Consider the following 5,944-nt stretch of genomic DNA (forward strand, 5'->3'; position numbering starts at 1 on the left):
TTGACTGGGTTTGGGTCCGGGTTTGGGTTTTCCCCGATTAGAAAACATGGGGATGGGTTGGGTAATGGGGACACCAGTACCCACCCCGAACCCGTCCCCGAACCCGCCCCGTTTATTTCATTATGTACATTATTATTTATATTTCATAATTTATATTATTAAATATGTGGCTAATGTTTTAATAATTTGATTTGTATTTATTATTTTAAATATTTGAAATATATGTATGAAATTTTTTGAGATTGTTTTATTTTGTTATTTATAATGTAATTTCATTTTTGAAAAAGTAAATATTTTTACTAAAAAAATTGATTTTACGAAATACATGGTGGCGGGGCGGGGATACCCGAATCCAACCCGAACCCGTTAAGGACGGGTTTGGGTTTTAATTCCCCATCCCCGTTTGGGTTTGGGGCGGGTAACGGGGATTGATTAGGGATTCGGATTTGGGTTTGGGGGAGGTAAAAACCGTCCCCGACCCGCCCCGTTGCCATGCCTAAGGGGAGTGGTGGTAGTAAGACGGTTTGTTATGGAGAGCACAAAGAGGAGTCGGACATTTATAGAAACAATAGAAGACAATGGAAGTTTTTGGAAGGTGATTTTGGGGGAAAACTTTTATCGACGATAGTAGCTTTGGGTGTGGTGGATGCGGAGGGTCGGGGTAATTTAGAGGATAGGATCGAACTTTTGGGAAACAGAGGTAAAAATGGGAAGGAGGCAAGGAGGGAGGACAATAAAAGTTTGAAATGATTATTGGTTCGATGAATATTAGAGGGGGCGTTAACGCGCTTAAAAGAAGGAGGATTAGTGCTTTGATTAAGAAGAGTTTCCAGCCTCTATTAACATGGCTAGATGCTTGGGATCTTAATATGGGATCTTTATGAGTTTGGGATCTTAATATGGCTAGATGATTCCGATATGTCGATCTTTGATTTTGTTAAAAAGAGGAAGGAAGCATCTAGCCATATTTGGAGGAATTTGAGAATTAAGGAAAACATGCTCTTACAAAAAACGAGATTGACGTGGATCAAGGAGGAGGATGTAAATAGCGGTTTTTTCCATAAGGTTATGAAAGAAAAATGAAGAATTAATCATTTAGGTCCTATTTCTACGGAGGGGGGTATGGTGGAATCGGTGGAGGAGGTGAGGGTGGCGGTGTATACTCACTTTGGTAATAAATTTGTTGATATAAAAATAATAGAGTGTAGCGAGAAGACCTTTACATTATAAAGTGTATGATAAAGTTGTGAAGCGAGAAGACCTTTGTTGGAAGGTGTTGAGTTTGAAAGTCTTAGTGAGGAGATGGTGGGAAATCTTGAAAAACCTTTTCTTGAAAGCGAGATAACGAAGACAGTGTGGGGGTTGTGTAGGAGATAAAAGTTCAGGACCGGATGGTTATACTTTTCTTTTTATTAAGAAGTGTTGGCCTTTCATTAAAGAAGACTTTATTTGTTTTTTTGACTATTTCTACTCCGAAAATGTTATTTCAAAGACGATTACTTCCTCTTTTTTGACGTTGATTCCAAAGTCTAATAATCCGCTAAGCTTTGACGATTATAGACCTATTTGCTTGGTGGGTTGTATGTACAAAGTGGTGGCTAAACTTTTGGCGGGAAGATTAAAAGGTGTTCTTCATAGAACCATTTCTTCTTGTCAAAATTTTTTTGTGCCCGGAAGACAATTGTTGGATGGTGTTATAGTGGCGAATGAGGTGATGGATATGCTAGAAAGGAAGGAAAAGGTTGCTTGCTTTTTAAAGTATATTTTGAAAAAGCTTATGATAAAGTTAGTTTGAGTTATTTGAGGTACATGATGGAAAGAATGGGTTTAGGGAGGAAATGGTTGGGATGGATGGAATTATTGGTTTTTAATAGTAGAATGTCGGTTCTTGTTAAAGGAAGCCCTACTAAAGAATTTGGAGTTTTTAGAGGCTCGAGACAAGGTGATCCTCTCTCACCTTTTCTTTATGTTATGGCGGCGGAAGGGCTTTTGGGGCTTGTGAGAAAGTCCATTGAAGTGGGGGAGTTTGGAAGATTTTATATAAAAGGTTCTTGTTGGGTGGATGTCCTTCAATTTGCGGATGACACTTTAATAGTGGGAGAAGGGACTTGGAAACATGTGTGGGAAATCTGTCATACCCCAAAATTTACCCGATGCGATTCACACTTGTAAATTTATTTAAGGGTGTTAAAATTAAGAGTCATGGGGTTTAACATATCCATTGTTAAACCCAACCTCTTATGAAACCTTTAATCAAATTTAGGTGTAATTAGCAGGTATTTAGGCCCAAATATTTGGCCCGTCTATCCCTTGGTTTTTATCATCTTTGGACTTTCTATTACATTTTTTACCATTCATTTTTTAGGATTATTAATGTTGAATAAATACTATTGCTAATTATTGTTATGATTTTAGTATTAGTATTAATTTAATTATTATGAGTATTCTAGTTAATATCAAAATTAATTTAATTATTAGTATTCTAGTTAATATTAATATCATCATACTAAATTATAATCCTACAACTTCTTCCCTCCAAAATTTTCCCGCCAAAATCTATCATAAATAATCAATTAATTTAATAAAAAATAAATTATACATTATTACAAAAATAAAACATAAACCACTCACCACTGATTATTCTTTATTAAATATATTAAATAAAATAAACCCTAAAAAAATCTATTTTCATTATCTCCTATTTTTTAGTTATTGAAACCAATTAAACACACTAACTATTACAGATATAAATTATAAAAAATAACCACGTTTATTTTGTTTTATTATTTAATAATTTTATTTGCAATTACTCACTAATATTCTTCGTAATTAAGTAAACTACTTCTAACTCCACTAACTCCACGATTTAAGACAAACATTATTAAAATTTATTTTATATAAAAATATATTTTATAATGCGTCAAAATTTATACCTACTACTCATTCTAAATAAATTCTTTCAATACTCAATTAATTATTATATGTAAAACCAACCATAAATAAACCTCACTCACCCTTGAAAAAAAAAAACTCACTCACCCCATTATTCACGTTTTTGTTATTTCTATAACAACTATTAATTCAATTACTCAAAACTTCCCACTAACTCACATTCCACTACTTCAATTAAGGGTCTAACCCTCTATTTATATTAATTAGTATTAAGGATTTAGCATGTTTCTTTCTTCTCTTTTAACTCTTCACCACTATATATTTGTATGAAAGTAGTTCAAGCTTACTCTCTATTCGTATGAAAGTAATTTCATTTGCATCTTCATTTTTTACATGTACATGAATGTGCATTTTAATCTATTTTACAACTCATTTTAATTTTCTCATCTCTTTCCTTTCCATTTTGTAGACATATTTAAAAGGCATGTAGATGGTTTAATCTCTCATGGATTTGAAGTGACGATAACTTCTATTACAACAATAGTCTCTCAAGAATAATAAAATTGGTGAAGGTGATTTTGTAATTTCATATAAGATAATTTAATACTTTATTTATGTTCAAGATATAATTGTCAATCGTCCACCCATTTTATATTGATGACAATTATTTATTCTAATTTAGATTTATATTATTTTGAAGTGTAATTTACATGTTATGAAGTATTGTTTAAAAAATAAAAATATTTTTATTTTATAGAATATTAATATGTCATTGAATTTTTTATTTGTAATTTATTTATTTGAATACATTAAAAATAATTTATTATAATTATTATATTATTTCATTATCATTATATTTCATATGCATTCTATCTTTTCTCAATGAACCCATGCATTGCAATGTGTAAAGCCTAGGTATAATTACATTTTTGAAGTATTAGAAATATATATATTCTTAAAACATTTTGACGAATAAGTTGGATTATGTAAGATGGAGAATTAAAAGATAAATATTAGAAAATTATTTTTTAGTTTCTTTTTATTAGTCGATATTATATTATAATATGTTATGTTGTTATAATTTTATTCATCTTTATTAACTCTTGGTAGTTATTGATTTTAAAATTCTTTTAATTTAAATTTATTATTATCATTATTTTTTATCTTTTTTTATTTCTATCTCTGATGCTTTCTTTCCATTGATTTACTATTACTTTTTTACTTTTTATCATGGTTTATGTAATTATTATAGTTTAATTTTGAATTTTATTATTTACATAAGATAGTAAGGTGATTTCTAAAAATTTATGAGCATATGAATTTTCGTTCAGATACAAACATTTTGCATTTTTTAATTATCTTAAAAATTTATATTTATTTTTTTCATTTAATTCAAATTATTACATTTATGATATTTTTTATAAAATATATACTCAATATAAAATACTTAATTTATCTTTTAAAATATAACAACTTATACATTTTAAGTTCTTCAAATTTTAATAATGTTTATTAATTCTTTATATTTAAAAATTATTTTAAATTTATAAATCTTTGTTAATTTTTAATATTTTTGGTTGAAGAAATTAGATTGTGGAAAATTGAAAATTAGAAGATGAATGTTAGAGTATTATTTTTATTTTTTATTATAATTTTATTGATGTTTGTAAATTTTTGATAAATTATGTTTAATTTTATTGATAATTATTAATTTTAATTTATTATATCATTCCATTTCTGTCCTCTTTATTTTTATTTCTTACTTATTTTTCTTTTCATTTGTTTACTATTATTTACTATTTTTTTTTTGTTTTATCATGGTTTATCTAATTCTTATTTATCTTTAATTTTGAAATTTATATATGTTTATATAAGATAAATTAATTTTCAAAAATAAATCAATATATGAATTATTGTTTATTTACGATTAAATTTTTTGAGTATATTTAAAATATATTTTTAATTAAATTCCTTTTATTGGAACAAATTTTTCGTTAAATTCTGATTATTGTTATTCTTAATTTTTTAATTATATTTTTATATCTATTAAATTCTTCTATTTTTTAAATTAAAAAAATTTATATGCAAAATGACGGCAGCTTATACAGTAGAAACTCTTTAAATTAATAATGTCAGGACTGAAGAAATTTATTAATTTAGAGAGTTATTAATTTATTGATAAATTAATAATTATTAATTTAAAGAGTTTTTAAGTAATTATACTGTACATACCAAACAAAAAGGAAACTTAGTTTATGCCTCTTAGAATTACGTTGCAGCGAACCTTGAGACTCAATGTAAATTAATAACTACTGCCTTCATATGCATTGAAAATCAATAATGACTTTTAAACTTTAAAGGAAAACAGACAACTATTGAATCATATTTCAATAGAGTGTAATATTATTTTTTTTGCTTCTATGAATTATTAATTTATGATTTTCTTAGGACCGAAAATTATAAAGGGATCTCCCGAAAAGTTATTATCTTATTATTTTATCGAGTTTTTCAATTTTTTACATTGGCCCAAGTCGGGACCGGACAAATTTATTATTTTAGAGAGTTTATTAATTTACCGAATATTAATTTAAAGAATTTCTACTGTATAAATTCTACAAATTTCATTTATATATTTGTTATTACATATAAAAACAATACATACCTAATATATAAAAAATTAATTTTTTTATTATATATTTCAAATTCAACCCTATTAGAAGGGTTTGAAATTCTTTTTTTATATATTTTATTTTTTAATATTGTAAATTCACAATTAATATTTTAATCTCAAATATTATAATAATATATTTTAAATTATTAGATAAAATTATAATTTATAAATAATTATTTTATAAATTTTATCCGTGCAACGCACAGGTGTACGACTAGTTAATTTAATTGTTATTAGTACTTTAGTTACTATTAGTATTAATTTAATTATTATTAGTATTCTAGTTAATATTTGTATTATTCTAAATATTATTGTTAATTATTAGTTTCTCTTTTAATTTCATTAGTATATTATTATTATTATTATTAACTATTCAGATTA

The sequence above is a fragment of the Vicia villosa genome, linkage group LG3, assembly GCF_029867415.1.
Source record: "Vicia villosa cultivar HV-30 ecotype Madison, WI linkage group LG3, Vvil1.0, whole genome shotgun sequence".
Lineage (NCBI taxonomy): Eukaryota > Viridiplantae > Streptophyta > Magnoliopsida > Fabales > Fabaceae > Vicia > Vicia villosa.